At 44.8% G+C, this 22,550-nt stretch overlaps 1 protein-coding gene across 3 annotated transcripts in view; it reads left to right on the top strand.

The window, feature by feature from the left end:
* Positions 1-1,055: 1,055 nt before the first annotated feature.
* Positions 1,056-22,550, top strand: part of LOC147114789 (copine-3-like) — a 103,806-nt gene continuing 82,311 nt past the window's right edge. Inside the window, exon 1 of one of the 3 annotated variants that reach the window (XM_085992732.1) lies at positions 1,056-1,434. The gene's annotated coding sequence lies outside the window, so the exon portion shown is untranslated. Of the gene's footprint in view, positions 1,435-1,569; positions 1,706-22,550 lie in introns of those variants that run through there. The other 2 variants (XM_085992730.1, XM_085992731.1) reach the window with 2 other exon arrangements.

Genomic DNA, 22,550 nt, shown 5'->3' with positions numbered 1-22,550 from the left:
CTTACTCGTCGCCAGTGTTACATCCGTGAATAATTGAGACACGGACAGCCGGAGTGAACAAAGTAAGTCTTTACTGGTGGAAGTCAATAGTGAAACTAAAAACACAGAGGCTCAATAGCGCCTTTTATACAGGGGTGGTCACTGCCGGTACTGCAGTCTGAGACCAGTTATTCTCTTAAAGGTACATACACAACAACAACCACCAGACGTCTCAAAGCACTTTACAGCCAATGTACTTTTTGAAGTGGAGCTACTGTTGTAATGTGGGAAACATGGCAGCCAATTTGCACACAGCAAGCTCCCACAAACAGCAATGTGATAATGACCAGATAATCTGTTTTTGTTATGTTGGTTGAGGGATAAATATTGGCCAGGACACCGGGGATCAGTCCCCTGCTCTTCTTCGAAATAGTGCCATGGGATCTTTTACATCCACGGTGGCACGGGGGCACGGTGGCATAGTGGTTAGCACTGTTGCCTCACAGCGCCAGGGACCCGGGTTCAAATCTGGCCTCGGGCGACTGTCTGTGTGGAGTTTGCACATTCTCCCCGTGTTTGCGTGGGTTTCCTCCGGGTGCTCCGGTTTCCTCCCACAGTCCAAAGATGTGCGGGTTAGGTTGATTTGGATTGATTTGGCTATGATAAATTGACCCTTAGTGTTGGGGGATTAAATACGTGGGGTTACGGGGATAGGGTGGGATATGTGTCGGTGCAGGCTCGATGGGCCGAAATGGCCTCTATCTGCACTGTGAGGATTCTGTGATTCTGTGACCTGAAGGAGCAGACAGGGCCTCGGTTTCACGTCCCATCTGAAAGTGTCAGCCTAGCTTCATGTGCTCAAGTCCTGGAGTGGGACTTGAACACACAACCTTCTGGCTTTAAATTAAATTAAAAGTGGGAGTAGAACTAGGGGACCCAGATTCAAACTATAGGACTGTTATCAGAAAATTAGTCCAAACAGAGAGCAGTTAATTTATGAATAAACTTCCAGATAGAATAATGGAGGCTAAAACAATCGGATGCTACAATAGGGGGGCGTCAGGTTTTAATTAGGATGGGCCAAAGGGCTTTCTTCCGCAACTTGTTGATCGCAAGAGTCAAGTCTACGTCCATTTTTGATCGGTGCATGCGCAGTGCTTGCAGTGGGCAGGCTCTGGGAAGTTGAGGTGGTGACTGTCACTAAAGCTCGACTTGACTTGAGAGGGCACAATAGCTCCTCTGTCTGAAGTTAGTGCAGTGCCGGTCGCCTTTTTATTTGTTATTCTAGCTATCTGTTTGGATGAGTAACAAATATTCTTACAGCAAAGATTTGGCTAGCAACGCCAATTAGTGTCGACGCATTTCTTTTCTCTTCCCAACTTTCTTTCCTCTGGTTCTGCTAATAATCTGTCCAGACCGAAAGGAATTATTTCGGGAGTTTCGGTCACTTTTCAGGTAATTTTATATATTCATATTAAATGTTTTGTTTTCAGACTAAAAATGCGACCTCTGATACTAAGATGTACGTTTAATTGCCAGTGTTGAAACTTCCGAGGGCGTAGTCAGGTGTTGGGTTGCAGTTAAACGTGGGGACTGTGTCAAGAAGTCAGGCTGCTCTGGGCTTCGAGTTGCCCGGTGGCGGATTTCGCGGAGCACACTGCTGGTTAAAATTCGTTTTTTTTGTTGGAATCAAAGAAGAGACACGGTCATTTTTCATTCGTAAAAAGTAGGCGGGAAATATTGGTGCAGATTTAATTAGCCGAGCGGCCTGTTTCTGTGCTGTAACAATTCCGCGGTTCTCTTAAATAGCTCCCCCCACACCACAAAATGAAAACTAGAGTCTGAGGATTGCAACGTTTGGTGTGGACACGGGGAGGTAAACAAGCGAAGGAGACTGGGAAAGGAACGGGAACTTTAGAGTAAACGAACGTCTGCAAACATGTTTTTTTCTTTCCGCACTCCCCAAAGAGAAATGAGGGCGAGAGATGTCGCTCATCCATCGCCAATGGGTGGCAAATCACACACAAGTTGTAATGGTGGGAGTGAAGGGGTTGGACGCTACTGTAGACTTTGTCCATTACTCAAAGCTGTGTCGTCTGCATAAATTGTGGGGGTAGGGAGTGAGTAATCGTTCCCCCTGAGTACAGAGGGAAGAGCTCTTTAAGAATCCAGTTTTAAACTACTTCTGTTCACGTATTTGAGAGCCCACACGGCATCTTTAGTTTTTCTACTTGTGTATTTATATATTGCATTAGTAGTTTTGTAACTGCTATTTTGAAGTGGTATGGTCTATTTCGAGGCTGAATTAAATTACAGTAGCATACAGTAGTGATAGTGAAATCACATCATTTCGTGGTTACATTGCAGTATTGCTTTCGCACTATTATTTTTGAATGAATATTTTTGATTCTATTTGTGTTTTTGTAAATTTTTAGAATTTTATTTTGGTATGCCATTTGCACAGTTATTGCAACTTTTAATTCTGTCTCTTGTCTTATGAGGGTTGCCTAATTTGTTATTTGATATCCTGATTTTATTATTTAGTTTCATTGTATTCTATTTAGTTTAATTTCTGGTTGCATTGGTTTTCTTGGCGCTTTAGGGCTCAGGTTCCCTCATTGCTAGCTCCCAGCATCTTTTAAGCATAAGTATTGTATTGATATGAGCTTAATACAGTTGGAACATAGGGGCTACATGATAATGCTGTCTAGAATGTGCTGCAGTGGAGCTGTGTGTGCCTTAGGTTAAACTATGAAGACGTATTGCTCAGATCCCAGTGCAGTAAGATAAATCAGTCGGTTGCAGGCAGGTTGCTTGTTTATCAGGCTAGACTAAACAGACAATACCTGAAGTCTCGGTCCGCTTCGATTTGAGTACTTCATTTAAGATTTTGCCCAAGTATTATTTCGGATATATTATGGGTCGGCAACTGTAATATAAATAAAATGTCACGCTTTGATTCTAGTTCTTCCAGCTTGTTGTTGGGTTCACGTACGAACCGGGGTCAAGCAAGGCTGTGTCATCGCACCAACGCTCTTCTCGATCTTCCTTGCTGCAATGCTCCATCTCGCCCTCAGTAAGCTCCCCACTGGAGTGGAGCTAATTTACAGAACAAATGGGAAACTGTTCAACCTCCGTCGCCCCCAGTCCAGATCCAAGGTCGTCCCATCCTCTGTTGTCGAATTACAGTATGCAGACGATGCTTGCGTCTGCGCTCACTCGGAGGTCGAACTCCAAACCATCGTCAACACCTTCACCAAAGCATACGAGAGCATAGGCCTTGCACTAAACATCCGTAAGACAAAGGTCCTCTACCAACCTGCCCCCGCTACACCGTACTGCCCCCCCCGATTATCAAAATCCACAACAAGGCCTTGGACAACGTGGACCACTTTCCATACCTCGGGAGCCTACTGTCAACAAGGACAGACATCGACAACGAAGTCCAACACCGCCTTCAGTGTGCCAGTGCAGCCTTCGGTCGCCTGAGGAAGAGAGTGTTTGAAGACCAGGACCTCAAACCCGGCACTAAGCTCATGGTCTACAGAGCAGCAGTGATACCTGCCCTGCTGTATGCCTCGGAGACATGGACCATGTACAGCACGCACCTCAAAGCACTGGAGAGGTACCACCAACGCTGCCTCCGCAAGATCCTGCAAATCCATTGGCAGGATAGGCGCACCAACGTCAGTGTTCTTGCTCAGGCCAACATCTCCAGCATCGAAACTTTGACCACGCTCGATCAGCTCTGATGGATGGGTCACATTGTCCGCATGCCCGATACGAGACTCCCAAAACAAGCACTCTACTCGGAGCTCCGACACGGCAAGAGAGCCCCAGGTGGGCAGAGGAAACGCTTCAAGGACACCCTCAAAGCCTCCTTGAAAAAATGTAACCTCCCCACCAACACCTGGGAATCCCTGGCCCAAGACCGCACAAAGTGGAGGAGAAGCACCCGGGAAGGCACCGAACCCCTCGAGTCTCTTCGCCAGGAGCAAGTGGAAGCCAAGTGCAGGCAGCACAAGGAACGCACGTCAACCCAAGCACCCCACCGTCTGCCCCACCTATGGCGGAGACTAGGTCCCGCATTGGACTAATCGGTCACCTGCGAATTCATTTTTAATGTGGAAGCAAGTCATCCTCGGTTCCGAGGGATTGCCTAAGAAGAGGAGTCAGGCTATGGAGATGGCCACGTGTATAACACATACGGTGGTTTACTTTTGATCTGACCACCAGCCCTTCCCCCATCTACTGTGTAGATGAAGGTACTTTTCAACAGCCCTTTCCTCTAGCCTACTGCAGTTGAAGGTAGTTTTGATCTTTCTTACCCCAGCCTTTTGCAGATGGAGGTATAGAGCAGTATTGTCCAGTACATTAGCTACAAGTCACATGTCACTGATTGGGAATCAAGATGTGGCTAATTGCATTACTGATTAGTAAGTAAGAAATGAATAATAGATACCATCCTTGGGCATATGCTCTTAATACTCATGTACACATGGCATATGCATGTGTACTTTAACCGTTTTGTTTGTTAGTAAAACAGCAAAGTGAGAGAGTGTTTATTGATCATTGTGAGTGCTTTACTTCCTTGGCTACTGAATAGTGGTAGATGTCCGATAAGTAAACATACATGTGCGATGTACATTTACCTGTATTGTTTGAGTTAAAATTAGTGCATGTGGCTATAGCGGTGTCGCCACCTGTGGCTAGTGGCACTGAAATTGTGGTGTCTGTGACCGCGTACTGAGTCCGCCATCGTATTCCCTTTGAAAGGCCCCGCAAGTTCTGGATTTCCGTATGTGTTTGCGCATGCCTGAAATCCGGAACTTGCGATCTGTCAAGGTAAGCCCTGATATCATTCAAACCGCCTGAAAAATGAGTATTGCTGGCACAGAGTTGGGCTATTTGCCCAGCAATTGCCCACATTTAAAGTTATGCACATACACTTTAAATGAATGCGGATTAAGATGTTTAAAATTATTTATCAAAATTAAAATTTTTGAGGTTGGTGCAATGAAAGAACTTATGAATAAAATTGCAATTCAGTACATTCTGTAATTATTTGGGGATTCCATTGCATCTCATTAGGGGATTCCCTTCGTAAATGATTGCAATGGAATTCTCCTTCGTCATCGGAAGACCGGGCCCACGTGATCCCAGGGACGTCTCCAAACCACCTGCATCCCTGAGATCCGTGGGCCTTTATGCTGCCCTCCACCTGGAGCCTGAGACTGTAACTCTTCGCAGCCTGATCGCCAGGAGGTACTTTTGAATTGTTTCACGGGTCAGTGTTGTACTCCGGAGGTGCGCCTCCGACAGGAAGGAGAAAAACAAAATTAGAAGGCAAAGAACTCAACGGTTTAAATCAAACATGGTCACAGTAAATAATAATTCATGTAGGTCTGAGGGCGTTAAAAAAACAAGCCTGAAGGCTTTGTGTCTTAATGCAAGGAGCATTCGGAACAAGGTGGATGAATTAGCTGCGCAAATAGAAGTAAACGAATATGATTTAATTGGGATTACAGAAACATGGCTCCAGGATGGCTAAGGCTGGGAACTCAACATCCAGGGGTATTCAATATTTAGGAAGGATAGGCAAAAAAGAAAGGGAGGTGGGGTAGCATTGCTGGTTAAAGAGGGGATTAACACAATTGAAAGGAAGGATATTAACTCTGATGATGCGGAATCTGTATGGGTAGAACTGAGAAATATCAAGGGGCAGAAAACGTTAGTGGGAGTGGTATATAGACCTCCAAACAGTAATACGGAGGTTGGGGATGGCATTAAACGGGAAATTAGAGACGCATGCAATAAGGGCACAGCAGTCATCATGGGTGACTTTAATTTACATATAGATTGGGCTAACCAAATTAGTAAAAATACTGTGGAGGAGGAATTCCTAGAATGTTTACGGGATGGTTTTCTGGAACAATATGTCGAGGAACCAACCAGAGATCAGGCCATCTTAGACTGGGTATTATGTAATGAGAGAGGATTAATTAGCAATCTTGTTGTATGAGGCCCCTTGGGCCAGAGCGATCATAATATGATAGAATTCTTCATTAGGATGGAGAATGAAGTAGTTGACTCGGAGACTAGGGTCCTGAATGTAAATAAAGGAAACTACGATGATATGAGGCGCGAATTGGGTAGGATTGATTGGGGAACGTCACTCAAAGGGTTGACGGTGGATAGGCAATGGCAAACATTCAAAGACTGCATGGATGAACTACAGAAGTTGTTCATCCCAGTTTGGGATAAGAATAAAAGGGTGACTCAACTGTGGCTAACAAGGGAAATTAGGGATAGCATAAGATCCAAGGAGAGGGCATATAAATTGGCCAGAAAAAGCAGTAACCCTGAGGATTGGGAGCAGTTTAGGATTCAACAAAGGAGGCCAAAGGGATTAATTAAGAAGGGGAAAATAGAATATGAAAGTAAGCTTGCAGGGAACATAAAAACTGACTGTAAGAGCTTTTATAGATATGTGAAGAGAAAAAGATTAGTGAAATCAAGTGTAGGTCCCTTGCAGTCAGAAGCAGGGGAAGTTATAATGGGGAACAAAGAAATGGCAGACCAATTAAATGCATATTTTGGTTCTGTCTTCACAAAGGAGGACACAAATAACCTCAGATGTTGAAGAGCATAGCGTCTGATGAGAGGGAGGAACTGAAAGAAATCAGTATTTGTAGGGAAATGGTGTTGGGGAAATTGATGGGATTGAAGGCCGATAAATCCCCAGGGCCTGATAATCTACATCCTAGGGTACTTAAGGAAGTGGCCCTAGAAATAGTAGATGCATTGCTGATCATCTTCCAGATTCCAGCGAATTTTGGAACTGTACCCATGGATTGGAGGGTAGCTAATGTTACCCCACTATTCAAAAAGGGTGGTAGAGAGAAAGCGGGGAATTACAGACCGGGACGTCTGACATCGGTAGTGGGGAAAATGCTAGAGTCCATTATAAAGGATGTAATAGCAGAGCACTTGGAAAACAGTGACAGGATCGGACAAAGTCAACATGGATTTACAAAAGGTAAATCGTGCTTGACTAATCTACTGGAATTTTTTGAGGATGTAACTGGTAAAATAGATAAGGGAGAACCAGTAGATGTGGTGTATTTGGACTTTCAAAAGGCTTTCGATAAGGTCCCGCATAAGAGATTAGCGTGTAAAGTTAAGGCATATGGGATTGGGGGCAAGGTATTGACTTGGATAGAGAACTGGTTGGCGGACAGAAAGCAGAGAGTAGGAATTAACGGGCCTTTTTCTGAGTGGCAGGCAGTGACTAGTGGGGTACCGCAGGGATCGGTCCTTGGATCCCAGCTATTCACAATATACATTAATGATCTAGATAAGGGAACTAGATGTAATATCTCCAAGTTTGCAGGCGACACAAAGCTGGGTGGGCGTGTGTGCTGCGAGGAGGATGCCGAGAAACTCCAGGATGATTTGGACAGGTTGGGTGATTGGGCAGAAGCGTGGCAGATGCAATATAACGTGGATAAATGCGAGGTTATCCACTTTGGTGTCAAAAACAGAAAGGCAGACTATTATCTGAATGGCAATAGATTGGGAGAAGGGGAAGTGCAACGAGACCTGGGTGTCCTTGTGCACCAGTCGCTGAAGGTAAGCATGCAGGTGCAGCAGGCGGTGAAGAAGGCAAATGGTATGTTGGCCTTCATAGCAAAAGGGTTTGAGTACAGGAGCAAGGATGTCTTGCTGCAGTTGTACAGGGCCTTGGTGAGACCACACCTTGAGTACTGTGTGCAGTTTTGGTCACCTTATCTGAGGAAGGATGTTCTTGCCATGGAAGGAGTTCAGCGAAGATTCACAAGGCTGATCCCTGGGATGGCAGGAATGACGTATGAGGAGAGATTGGGTCGATTGGGCTTATACTCGCTGGAGTTTAGAAGAATGAGAGGGGATCTCATTGAAACTTATAAAATTCTGACAGTTCTGGACAAACTAGATGCAGGTAGAATGTTCCCGATGGTCGGAGAGTCCAGAACCAGGGGTTATAGTCTAAGGATAAGGGGTAAGCCATTTAGGACTGAGTTGAGGAAGAATTTCTTCACCCAGAGAGTGGTGAACCTGTGGAATTCTCTACCACAGAAGGCGGTTGAGGCCAAGTCTTTAAATATATTCAAGAAGGAGTTAGATATATTTCTTAGAGCTAAAGGTATCAAGGGATATGGGGAGAAGGCAGGTACGGGGTACTGAGTTTGGATGATCAGCCACGATCTCATTGAATGGCGGAGCAGGCTCGAGGGGCCGAATGGCCTACTCCTGCTCCTATCTTCTATATTTCTATGCAATTTTTAGGCCAAGGACAACATTGTTATAAAGTGCTGCTCCCTGTATAGTCATACAGTATCCTCTATGTTCTTTGTTCTGCATGCTTTCCTCACTGAAAACCAAGTTTCACCTTTTCCACCCCCCCCCCCCACTTCAATTTGTCCTCATGTTTTATTTTCAACTTCTGATCAAAAGGTGGTACATAGACTTATAATTAATTCTGATGCCTCAGCTGCTCCCCTTAGCTCCCTTGAATCATTGGACTTTGATCTGCTCTGGCTAAAAGTACTTCACCCTCACTTCACTAAATTCATTTGCTATCTCCATTGCTGTTTGGACTTTGATCTGCTCTGGCTAAAAGTACTTCACCCTCACTTCACTAAATTCATTTGCTATCTCCATTGCTGTTGTGAACCTTTATAACTCTAGAACTTTAAACTTATTGTCGAGTAAACTCCCATCAATTAAATCTAACTTCCCCTCTGGTGAAATCACTATTCTTGTTGACTTTAATGTTCAAGCATCAGGACTTGTTCTGCTTTCCCTCTTCCACTATGCCGAGTCCTATACAATGCTGAGTCCTCTACATAGGAACAGGAGTCGGCCCTTTAGCCCCTCATGCCTGCTCTGCCATGCAATTAAACTCCATTTACCCGCCTCTGCTCCATATCTCTTGGTACCCTTAACTCATAAAAATCTGTCAATCACCATCTTGGAAATTTCAATTGACCCAGCATCCATAGCCTTTTGGGGCAGAGAATTCCACATTTCCAATACCCTTTATGTAAAAAGTTCTACCTGATTTCACTCTGGCCTGCTGAGGAACCCCAAACAACTCCTCAATCAGCCTACACTTGTTCTTGATCGACCTGGCCACTCAGCAAATCCAGACCAGTACAGGAAACTTAGGTTTATCCGGAGGTTGTATGGCCGGAAACCTCGATCTAACGGCAGAAATCAGCAGCTGTTTTTTTTCTTTGTTTAAAAAAAAAATGCTAGAAGAAAAAAAGTCAGTCTCTGGAAAGCCTCTCTGAAGCTGTTGCTAAGCTACAGAGATGCTTCCAAGGTATGGGCCGACTGTTTACAAGCTGTTGCTAAGCAACAGTGTTTGTTGTCAGATATGGAGATTAAAACCTCCGTATCCTTCAACATTAGCGCTGGTCTGTCCGGAAGTTTTCATAGATCGGCATCACATCGGTCCCGTCGGTGCCGGATATAGCGAAGTTTCCTGTACTTCACAAACTCCTGTATGTGGGGTAATTCCTGCATTGACACTGCTCCCAGGGAGCTCCAGCAAATTTTGACATACTTTCATGAATCCCTTTCATAATAGCAAATCAACAAATACAGAAGAGTGGAGATTGAGAAAAATCTTCAGCCGTTGCAGAGCCCTTAGGAACTCATTGGGGATATACTAGGGTACAAGGGTTTCAGTTTGAAAACCTGTGACCTAGTCCTTTTCCTTACTCCAATCCTAATTTTACCTGAGTCTGTTTCCTTATTGCCGGCCTCTTTTGAACATTAACTTATGTTTGCCGTTGCAGAATTCTTCCATCCTTATCTCATCCCCAGTGCTACTGAAAGACAATTTTTTTTCAATTTGTGTTTATATTCCACCTTTTAATGTAGGAAAACATCAATGGTGCTTCACAAAGAAAGCAAGGAATAGCTGCTATGGGCAAGGTGACCAAAAGGTTTGTTGAAGAGGTAGGCTTTGAGAAAGCTTTTCAAGGTAGTGTGAGAGTTGGCGGAGTTTAGGGAGCAAGTCCTAGAGAATAAGGCAGAGATGGCTAATGATTGAAGGCAGTGCCACCAGTGGTGGAGCAGAAGAAAGGGAGGATACAACGAAGGCTAGAATCAGAGGACAGTAACACTTTTGGCTTTTACCTAGATACTTGTGCGCTGCTCCAAGAAACATTGCCCTAAGCAAACCTTTGTATTAGTTAGTGCTGCTTAATATTTGTTAATGTAGCTTTGGGGTCGAACGGAAACACTTACTATGCTACTGTATTTAGCGTACTAGATATGGCGCAAGTCCTCTTGTGACCTCCTGGACTTGGGAAAGTGGAAAAATAAACATTCTGTTAGACTGGTGCAACTTTATTAAAAGTAAGCCAAAGCAAGAGACAATGTAACAGCTTGCACTATATTTTCACAGAACTTTTCTTTATTGGGTTCCTGAATGTACTTTTGTAGCAGTTCGTGTTCACCTAGGTAGGTATTGGACGAATGACTACTAAATAATCAAGTTCGACTTCAGGAGAACAATCAATAAGTTATTTAATGTAGGAAACAGATGTTATACAGCAGACAATGGAGTTGGATGCAGGAGAGCCAGAAGGTACGTCTTAACCCAGCGGGGATGCCACGAGGACTGACTCTGCAGTCCTGTGGAGAGCATGATGAGGTCATCACGCTCGGTCACGTTTTCCCGCGCTTAGGTGGTCACGTGACCGCGTTTGCCCGCGCTTGGGCGATCACATGACCTGCGTTGGCGCGTAGCTGTGGCTGGCCGTTGCGGCCGAAGTCGCGAGAGCGGGCGGCCGAACTGGGCCAGCGGCCAGCACGGGAGGCTGAACCGGGCCGGCGGCCACAGCAGGAGCGGGAGGCCGAGTTGTGCCAGCGACCGTCGGGAGAGTGTAAGGCCGAGCTGGATCGGCTCGCATCTCGGTGTGTTACGTGACGCACGACGTGACGTCAGTGCATTACGTTGCGTTCTTAAAGGGGCAACGGCCCAAACAGGTAAGTTATGCACATACAAAAGTAAGTTAAAGGGAATTATGTATATACATAGTAAGGGACACCCGGTGGAACCGCCACATGCGCCCCCCCCCCCCCCCCCCCCCCAGAGTTCGCTTTAACGAAAGTCCAAAGATATGATGGTCTGACGAGCTAGTGGTCTCGGCGGGCGTGCTGTCTCGACTTGGCGGGCCAGGTCTGAAGATGCTGTTCGTAAGCAGATCCTTACGCACGTCGTGGCGAATAAAACGTATCCATCAGGCGAAGGACCGTGGAGACGTGCGAAACAGCAGGCCTTGTCAGAGTGACTGGCAGGTTGGGCGGATGCGGGCGATGTCTCCGTTGATGTTGAAACAAGTCCTTGTTCCGACGAACTACAGGAACGCCGAACGAGCGATCCAGAAGGACTTGACAGGCGAGGTTGGTGAACTCGCCGACAGGTGAGCGAAACCTTCGGGAGGCTGGAACGCATGGAATGGTTCGTGCCATAGTGCTACGACGATAACACAACGGAGGGTGAAAAGTTGCTGCGTTGATCAGTGATCGGTGAGGACAGCAACTTTCACGTGGCTGATCGCGGCCGCGGGATGCCCGTTGGACCCGTCCTCGATGTTTGCAGCATCAGTAGATGTTTGCGTTAGTTAAGGAGAAAACTGGAGAAAGGGCGGCAACGGTCTGGGTTGTTAATTTCGGTAGGGGTAAACTGCCTGGAGGGCGGCAACGCTTTTAGTTGTAGTTGACTTTAGTGGAAAAACTGCCAAGAAGGCGGCAGCGCTTCTTGTCTCGCCGAAAAGCGTAGTAGGTAAAACAACCAGCAGGCTGACGGGCTGGTGCGTCGTTGGCGGGGAATGAGTCTTCGTGTTTCACGAGGGATGGGTCCTCGTGGTTCGCGAGGGATGGGTCCTCGTGTTTCGGGAGGAGCGAGTCCTCGTGTTTCGAGAGGAGCGAGTCCTCGTGGCATCTCTGCGGGGGTGCGCTCCGATCTTGCGGGCTCGAAAACCTGCGGACCCCGCGCTTGGAGGGATTCATGCTTGCTGTTGCGTTGGGAGATGTCGTAGAGGCGGACAAATCGTGTGGCGGTAGAAACATCGAATACGGAAACCGTAAGCACGTGCGTGGTCTGTGCCGCATCGATGTCCCCAGCAGACGGGGCTTCTACCTTTTTAGAAAGCACGAGGGTGGTTGCAGCTCCCTGAATGGCGGTAGCGACAGCGAAACGGCTGAAGCTTCCATAGCATGCTGCTTTTTTGAAAGACGATCACAAAACTCACCAGTTGTAGGCGTTGGCGTTTGTGTTCGACGGGTGCCGTTGGTCGTGCTCTACCTCTGTAAACTCGGTCTCCAATGTAGGTGTAGTTGGCTGCGCTTCCTTTGCGAATACGTTCGCAAAGACTGGGTCGCCAATGTAGGAACTGGTGTTCGTCGGCGATTGTTCATCGGTTGTCTTCTGTGCAGACGAGGGTCAGGCTGTGCGTTTCGTCCGTGAAAAACATTCACGGATACGGGGTCACCAATGTAGGTATTGATGAGCCCCCACACTCACGTCGTTCGGTCACCAATGTAGCAGTTCATGTTCACCTAGGTAGGTATTGGACGAATGACTACTAAATAATCAAGTTTGACTTCAGGCGAACAATCAATAAGTTATTTAATGCAAGAAACAGATGTTCTACAGCAGACAATGGAGTTGGATGCAGGAGAGCCAGAAGGTACGTCTTAACCCAGCAGGAACGCCACGAGGACTGACTCCGCAGTCCTGTGGAGAGCGTGATGACGTCATCATGCTCGGTCGTGTTTTCCCGCGCTTAGGTGGTCACGTGACCGCGTCGTGACGTTAGCGCGTTTGCCCGCGCTTGGGCGATCACGTGACTTGCGTTGGCGCGTAGCTGTGGCTGGCCGTTGCGGCCAAAGTCGCGAGAGCGGGCGGCCGAACCAGGCCGGCGGCCACCGCAGGAGCGGGAGGCCGAGTTGTGCCGGCGACCGTCGGGAGAGTGTAAGGCCGAGCTGGGTCGGCTCGCATCTCGGTGTGTCGCGCGACGTGACGTCAGTGCGTTACGTCGCGTTCTTAAAGGGGCAATGGCCCAAACAGGTAAGTTAAAGGGAATTATGTATATACATAGTAAGGGACACCCGGTGGAACCGCCACACTTTCACATATTTTATGAAACTTTTATACATATGTTTACAAAACTATTTATTTTATGCTTTCCGTATGTAATTAATGATTCATAGAACTTTTAACTTTTACTGTCATCTCCGGTACAAGACATGACACTTTGCTAACTCTGATACTCATCTGGGTTAACAATTGTACTGTAACTCTTGTACATAGGTGTTCAAAATAGCCCATGGCGCTCCACAAGAACCCTTCCACATAAGCTGTAATACTATAATACAAGGCAAAACTGGTGAGCCGAACAAGGGTTTTTCCCCCCCTTTATTCTTCATAATTGAGCTATAGTACTGTCTATCAAAGTGGACTTCAAAAGGTGTTGGTGTCCTCTCCCCTTATAAACCAACTGAGGTCATTTCTAGCCACACTTACAGAATGTAGATTCTAACTCAACCCAGAGAGCACAAACACTTCCAGTTCACAAATTTCACTTCCTTGTAGTCACTATTTTTGTCTTATTTTTAGGTCAATATTTAATATAGAAAATCCCAATAGAAACATTGATAATTAAGTTTCCTATGCAGACAGTAGTCTGTCACTGTTGATGAACCAATTGGATCACTCAAAAAGCTTTTTAAAAACATTTTTGCCTGTCATTTTTTATCAGTTACTGAAATTTATAATGTTCAAAGTAAACTTAAAAATATTACAATAACACAAGTAAATTTGACCATTAAATTGTCTTGTATCTTTTAATACCATCATTAAAAGTTTTACTGCAAAGCCTTGACTTTTATCAAATGCCTTGGCTCTGGCTGCATATTTTTACTCCAACTCCAAAGAGCTTTCAACTACATCTGTGCACTCTAAGCATATACAGTTTACAGAATTTCTCAGCATGCGATCTGTGCATCAACAGGAGTTTCCAGTTAGAAGGGTGTGTCTCCTTAGACTGTGAGGATTTGAGAGTTTCTTCACTTTCTTTCCAAATCATTTGGAATAAGCAGCGATTGAATTCTCAACCCATTTATGTTAGGTAAGGCTGATGATTATTTAAATGTATTAGCACCTGTGAATAGTAGTACCTTTTATGAAGAGCATTGGCTGCGATACTGGTTTCTTTGATACTTTCTGGTTAGAAAAGAAAACCGGTTTGCTTATAGAGACTAGATTATTATATATTGCAGTAAAAATTCAGTTTATAAAAAATCTCTCAGCCATTTATAAGTTTTAAGGAATTAATATATTCAAAACCCATAAAATACAATTTATGGGATAAATTTTGTTTGCTTATGGAGATTTGAATTTATTGAAGATTGTTAGGAAACTCGCTAATCACGCACTAAATTACACCAACCCCTGCACTACTGCCACCTGCAGGAAGAACATAGCAGGAATTTACACATCCCCAGCCTGTGATTTACCATCCATTAATTTTAGTAGAAAGTTATGTTAAAATTCTTTATGGCAGGAGCATGAAGCCAGGGAGCAGCTGACAATGATGATAGTAGTGATGTTGGTGGGATGAAGAACCTGAGGGAACAGAAGGGGCTGCGGATTGGTCAGGAAGTTGACGGGTAGGAAAATGGGAGGTGGGGTCAGATGGCATAAAACAGGGGTTCTCAAACCTTTTTGCTTCTAAGGCCTCTTCCTGTGTTAAAAATTCCATGGACAAGTATTTTTTTGTAAAAAAAAAACAAACAAATTTGTATTTGGCTTCACCTGCTGTCCAAGAAGAATGACCACTTGACCAGGGTAACAGAGAGTTTCAACCGTACAGCCATACTCGAATGTTATTCAAAATTAACCTCCCAGTCTTAAATTGTTTATAGGTTAGGAGCATGTAGAATATATTGTATGTTCAGGGTTTATAAGAACTTGTTACAATTCAGCTAGTTTTATTGTATAATAATATAATAGGAGCACATTCTTGCGGGAGTTTAGAACTCGATCACAACCAGGGTCACTGGAACATTGCAGATTATGGCAACATTTTGTGTATTTTCTTTCATTCCCTGCCAATCTTTTTCCTTCTCCCAGTTCACGGAGGCATGCTTTCACCCTCCCTCCTGAGTTGATGGAGGCACTCCTTGTGTCCTGGCTCGTTAATGCTGCTACACCAAGCTCCTACTCGATACTGCTGCTTCGCTCCAGGATCGGACTTTGCCAAGCCTTGAGGATGGGAATTCCTGAGCCTTGCACATTGGACTTTTGATCTGGCATTTCAAGAGATTATGGGGGAACAATTCAGTTGGTTTGCACCTCCCATTAGTGCCTTAAGAGGGAGGGCGCTAATGGGGCGCAAAGCAACTAGCGCCCGTGTGCGGCGATGTTTGCGCCGCTCACGAAATTAACTAGACATTTTGTGGCGGCGCTAAACACTACCGCCACGATCTCCTGCGCCGGCAGATCGTGACGTCAGTCGAGTGTGCAATGCCCCGGACCGGATATTGAGTGGCGCTCCCTGCCTTACCGCCTGCCGCTAGCAACAACAGGTTGAGGGGAGCGTTTTGCAGTCAGGAAGGGACTGGGGGAGTGCTATTTAAAGGCGACCGCTTCCTGCATTTTTTTGTTGGTGACATTTTTGCATCATGCATTCCGAGAGAGAGAGAGACTTCTGGAGAGATTCAACGCTGTGTGAAGGAGTTTTGTGTACTGAGCAGCACTTTGCAGGTTCATTTTGATTTGCCCTTGTATCAATTTAGAAGAGACTGGGGGGGCTGCACTCTGAGCTCTTTCCTTGGGCCTCTCCATTGTTCTTTCCAGCAGATTTGATGTACAGGTCTCTCCAGGCCGAGATTCAAGGTTGCAATGAGCAGGATGTGGATGGAGAGCAAGATCGACCCTCCCCTTTAAGAACTGGCTGGCGCCATTGTGCCTGTGATCCATTGCTGACTGACATCACATGAGCTTCGCCAGCGCTCTGAGGTAGCGCCTCGCTCCTCGGCCTTTGCGCCTTGAGAGGTGTGTAGCGCCTGATTTAGCGCTCCAATCAACTCCAGGGGCGATAAAAGCCAAGTTTGCAGTTGGAGGCGCTAATTAGCGCCAGGCGCTAAACTTTGCGCACGCCCGATAATCACGCCCCAAACAGGGCGATACTGAATTTTTCCCCCTAAGAATTCCTACCTGCAGCGTGCAGAAGAATCTGATCGCAGAGTGAAGCACTAGCTGCATCAGATAGGAGTTGGATGTGTCAACGAATGGCGAATTGTGAATGGAGCAAGATGATTTTGATGAAGGGAGATAAAGTTCTGTGGAAATTTTCCCCAGTGCCCCTGCCTATTGCTCTGTTGTTCAAGTGGTTTTTCACCCACACATACATTGTTTCTTGCGCTCTCTAATGCAGCAACGCTATTGACCGAGGCGCTGCTGGGTGGCAGTATGAAGGATAGACCCTTTGGGGGTTGCGGTCCCCAGTTGCAAATCCATGGCTTAAAATACATCAATGGAAGATTCTCCTAGGCACCACCCTCAAAGGTTGTTAGACTTTGCTTTCTCAATACTGCCACATCCTAATAACCTGCAATACTACTTGACTCTACCCCTATGCTGCAAAACCCTCTTCTCATTCCTGCTGGACCTGAGGACTCCCTCTTTCCTAGACTTCACCCCTGCTCCCCACTTCCAGATCTTGGAACTCCCTCCCAGTGTTCACAAATGGCTAGGCTGCATTCCCTAGTGCTCCCAGACCTTGAGACCTCCCTCTTTAATGCCACTTGGTCCCAGAAGCCATCTCCCAGTGATTCCTAGATTCCAGGGCCTGATCCCATGTTCCTAGAACTTCCATTTTCAGAGTTCTGGCATTTGATAAAGTCCCTCTTAAAAGACTGTTGAAGCTCATGGAATTGAGGGAAAATTATTGACCTGGTTAGGAAATTGGCTGACTGGCAGGAGACAGAGAGTAGGGAGAATGGGAAGGTACTCAAATTGGCAGGATGTGACTAGTTGTGTCCCACAGGATCTGTGTTGGGGACTCAACTATTCACTGTATTTACTAATGATTTGGATGACGGGATAGAGAGCCACATATCCAAGTTTGCCAATGACACAAAGATAGGCGGCATTGTAAGCAGTGTAGATGGAAGCATAAAATTGCAAAGATATTAATAGATTAAGTGAATGTGCGCAACAGTAGCAAATGGATTTCAATGTTGGCAAGTGTGAGGTCATCCGCTTTGGACCTAAAAAGGATAGATCATTGTACTTTCTAAATGGTGTAAAGCTAGAAACTGGAAGTCCAAAGAGATTTAGGGGTCCATGTACTTGGATCATTAAAATATCATGGACAGGTACAGAAAATAATCAAAAAGGCTAATAAAATGCTGGGTTTTATATCTAGAGGACTGAATACAAGGGGGTAGAAGTAATGCACAGCTATACAAAGCCCTAGTTAGACCACACCTGGAGTACTGTGTTCAGTTCTGGGCACCACACCCGAGGAAGAATATATTGGCCTTGGAGGGAGTGCAGTGTAGATTTACAAGAATGATTCCTGGACTCCAATAGTTCAATTACGAGGAGAGATTACACAAACTAGGGCTATATTCAATGTTCACCCGAATTATTTTTTGGTGCGCGGCCCATTCACAGTTGCATGAAATTTAAGAGTGAAAAAGCCGGTCCTAGGCTGCGCGAGACCACCAGAACGCTGAGAAGGTTGGTTGTATTACCTGGAATTTAGAAGGTTAAGGGATGATATGATCAAAGTTTTCAAGATATTAAAGGGAACTGATAGGGGCGATAGAGGGGAACTATTCCCACTGGTTGGGGAGTCTAGGATTAGGGGACATAGCCTAAAAAGTAGAGCCAGGCCTTTCAGGAGTGAAGTTAGGAAACACTTCTACATGCAAATGGTGGTAGAAGTTTGGAATACTCTTCCGCAAATGGTAATTGATGCTAGGTCAATTGTAAATTTTAATTCTGAGATTGATAGATTTTTGTTGCCCATAGGTATTATGGGATATGGGGCAAAGGCAGGTATATGGAGTTAGGTTACAGATCAGCCATGATCACATTGAATGGCTTGAGGGGCTAAATGACCTACTCCTGTTCCTAGAACCCTGGGACTTGCTTTGGCTATCTAATGAGTGCACGGAGGCTGGTTTTTGCTTGCTACCTGACACATTGGTAAGTAAAATACTGCAGATGCTGGAAATCTGAAAACAAAAACCGAGCTGGAAACAGAAATAAGTTAGTTGATATTTCAGGTCGAAGATCTTTCCTCATAACTTTGTTTTCAATATTCAAAAGTGTCTGTCTTTGAGTGCTTCCCACAAGTAAATCCAGTGGTTCTGCTTTAGGACCAAATGTTAGCCAGAGTGCTGGAATTTTAGTTTGAATTATTGTGTTGCAATTTAATGAGATTGGTCTGTAGGAAACACACTCCATTTTAAGCCTTCCCATGAATTAACTGGGGTTCTTAATACTTTAGGGAAAATGTCCATTTCCATTATGCGCTGCAGTACTTCTAAGAGGAATAGTCCCAGCTTAAGGGAATTTTTTTGTTTGAAAAAAGCATATGGTACTTTTTAAGTAAGCTGTTTTCTTCTAATATTTCTATTTCTTCTACTCCTGTCTGTGCCATGGATATTGTTTAGAATGGATTAGCTATATCCTCTAAATCATGCTTGATAAATAGATGGTATAGAGTGGGGCCAATGTTTCTGTCCACTCATTCAAACCTTTTATAAATATCTCAACACTCATAGCAAAAATAATTACTGTTGGATTCATTTTTGAAGAAAGAGTTGGGGGATATGGTGAGATGGCGGCTAGGTACTGATGGGCTTTTTTGGCCTAAATTCTTTATGTTCAAGTAAATGTGTGAGGGGAACACCCAGAGTTATTGATTCTTATTCACAAGTGAAATGAAGAGCTGTTTTTTTGCCACTAAATTGAGGTTATCCTCCTTGGCTGCCATAGCCAATTTATAGTAGCCAAGTGGGATAGAAACACGGGAACAGGAGTAGGCTATTCAGTCCCTTGTGCTTGTTTTGCCATTCAATTAGATCATGGCTGATCTGTATCTTAACTCCAATGACCTGCCTTGGTTGTGTAACCCTTAATACCCTTGTCTAGCACAAATCTATCAATCTCAGTTTTGAAATTTTCAATTGACCTATCCTCAACAGCTTTTGGGGTGAGGGAGTTCCAGATTTCCACTACCCTTGTGTGAAGAAATGCTTTCTGACATTATCCCTGAATGGCCTAGCTCTAATGTTAAGGTTATGCTCCATTGTTCTGGACTGCTCCCACCAGAGGAAATAGTTTCTTTTTATCTACCCTAGCAATTCCTTTAATCATTTTTAAACACCTCATTTAGTTCACACCTTAATCTTTTATACTCAAGGGACTACAAGCCTAGTCTAGCAACCCCTTTAGCCCCGGTAACATTCTGGTGAACCTGCACTACACCCTATCAAAGGCCAATGAGATGCGGTGCCCAGAACTGAAGGCAGTACTCTAAATGGGGATTAACCAGAGCTTTATATAACTGTAACATTACTTCCACCCCTTTATAATCCAGCACCTTTGTGATAAAGACCAACTTTCCATTAACCTTTTTAAATTATTTTGTGTACCTGTCCACTAGCTTTTAGTAATTTCTGTACTTGGACCCCTAAATCTCTCTGCTCCTCCACAGTTCCTCGCTCCTCACATTTAGAAAATACTCTGATCTATCTTTCTTGGGTCCAAAATGGATGACCTCACACTTCCCCACATTGAACTCCATCTGTCACAGTTTTTCCCACTCACTTAATCTGCAACTTTCTGCTCCCATCTACACTACTGTGCCAACTAACTTGGTGTCATTAACAAACTTGGATATATGGCTCTCTATTCCTTCATCTAAGTCATTTATAATTATAGTAAAAAGCTGAGGCCCCAGTACAGATCCCTGGAGGGGCAACACTAGTCACATCCTGCCAATTGGAGTATATACCCACAGTCTCCCACTGCCTTTCCTGCTCCAACCCCACAACTCTTTTCTGTCATCTCCTGACCACTTAATTAGTTCTCCTGGGCCCAGTGCTTGCTGATATTGTAAACTCTTCCTTTTGAATTTGCGATCATTCAAAACTACTATCATCCCCTACTTTAAATAGTCCAACTCTGTGATCCCTCTGTTCCCTTCAATTAACAACCCCCCTGCCAATTCACTTTTTTCTCTTGGGTCCTCGACTTGTCATTACCACCTAGCTCTGTGCATCCATTTCCTATGATTCCCCTTTCCTACCACTCCCTTTTTGAATTGCAGTCGTCTAGTTTCTGTTCTCTTCCTGCCAACCCCACCACAAGAGATTTTTCTGTACAAAGTCACCTTTGTGATTGCAACCTCGGCATGTTATCCTTCCTTATTCTTAACCTCTCTGCCCTTTGATACGACGTATACTCTGTACTCCACCACCTCTCCTCGCTAGTGAACACCTGTGGATTTACCCTCTCATGGTTCCACTTTTACCTGTCCCTACACGGTTGTCACATCTGTAGAGGCTTCTCCAGTCATCTCTGACATGCTTCAATCCTTGGCCCTTTCCTATTGCTAGTTGACATGCTACCCCTTGGTGTTGGGGACTTTCATATGTACACATGTCACGCAATGGACATAAGCACATATTCTAGGTTGACAATTTAGTTACAGATCCCATGTGCCTGCTCAAGTGGAAGTGAAAGATCCCGTGGCACTTTCAGAAAAAAGCAGTTCTCCTGGTGTTCTTCCTTTACCATTATAGAACCATAAACAGATTATCCAATCATTCATTCATTTTCTATCTGTGGGACTTTGCTGTGTGTAGATTGGCTGCCCTGTTTGTCTACCTACGACAACAACTTGCATTTATATAGCAGCTTTTAAACGTAGTAAAACATCCCAAGACACTTCATTGGAGCGTTATCATAGAAAATGTGACACTGAGCCAGATATTAGGCTAGGTAACCAAAAGCTTGGTCAGAAGTATATTTAAGGAGCACCCTAAAGGAGGAGAGAAAGGTAGAGAGGCGGAGAAGTTTACAGACAGAATTTCAGAGCTTAGGGCCATGACCGTTGAAGGCACACGCCAATGGTAGGGCAAAGGCAGAATTGGATGAATGCGGAGCTCTCGGGAGGTTACAGAGCTAGGGAGGAGAAAAGCCATGGAGGAATTTGAACACGAATGAGAATTTTAAATTTGAGGTATTGCTAGTCTGGGAGCCAATGTAGATTAGTGAGCACAGGGGTGATGGGTGAACGGTACTTAGTGCGAGTTAGAGTTTTGGATGAGCTGAAATTTACTGAGGGTGGAAGACAGGAGGCCGGCCAGGGTAGCATTGGAATAGTCGAGTCTGGAGTAACAAGCATGTATGAGGGATTCCGCAGCAGTTGGGGTGAGCCAGGGGTGGGGTTGGGTGATGTTACGGGGGTGGAAGTAGATGGTCTTGGTGATGGGGAGGATATGGGGTCGAAAGCTCAGTTCAGGAAAACTGTAAAACTATTTTGATTTTTCAGTTTCTAATAACCTAATAATAGTGACAGCACTTCAAAAGTAATCCATTGGTTGTAAAGTGCTTTGGGATACCCTGGGGACATAATATGGTGCAATAAACTGCAGGTCATTATTTATATCTCTGACATCCAACTTTACATCCTTTATGATTTACTTCTTTACCACCAACTACACGACCGTTACTGTACTGTCTAACTAATTGCCTGCTATCAAGTTTTAGATGAGCCAGAACTTTCTCAGTTTAACGTTGGCAGGACCAGAGCCATCCTATTTGGCTTCCAAGCGTTGCTTCATAACTCCTGATTCCATCCATCTCCCTGATTGCTTGCTCAGATTAAACCTAATGGTGTGCCACCTGTGTTCATTTCTACATCCCCCTCCCCTCCTCCCTTAAGTCCAACTATTATTACTGTATCCAATTAATATTTTTCTTATTCAACTAGCAGAGTTAACTATTTTTAGTTTTAATGCAGATTCTAATTATAAGCACCAAAGCATAGTATAATCTGTGTCATGTGAGCTGCTTCTCTTTTTCTTAGAAAACTGAATATGATCAGGGAAAATACCTTTGGCGAGGAACGAAGTATTCAATCATTTGGTAGTAAGAGTAATTCATTGAGCTGGTGTGTGCCTTCATATAGAAATCAAAAAATTGGAATAGTTTTCCTCAATAACTATAGAGAAAGAAACAGCGCCCATGCTGTTTTAGTTCTGTTCAAGTGGTGTAGCAAGTTTGTAGTAATCCGAGATGGAGAATTAGTTCAGATATTGATGTTATCGCACCATGTCAGCTGTGGCTCAGTTGGTAGCACACTCGCCTCTGAGTCAGAAGGTTCGGTTCAAGTCCCACTCCAGGGACTTGAGCACATAAAGCTAGGCTGACACTCCAGTGCAGTACTGAGGGAGTGCTGCACTGGTCGGAGGTGCCGTCTTTT

This window comes from Somniosus microcephalus, chromosome 7 (assembly GCF_052327205.1).
Source record: "Somniosus microcephalus isolate GS21.2 chromosome 7, FLI_Smic_1.0, whole genome shotgun sequence".
NCBI classification, from domain to species: Eukaryota; Metazoa; Chordata; class Chondrichthyes; order Squaliformes; family Somniosidae; genus Somniosus; species Somniosus microcephalus.
Note: the sequence above shows the minus strand (reverse complement) of the source record. Positions and strands in the feature narration are given on the sequence as shown.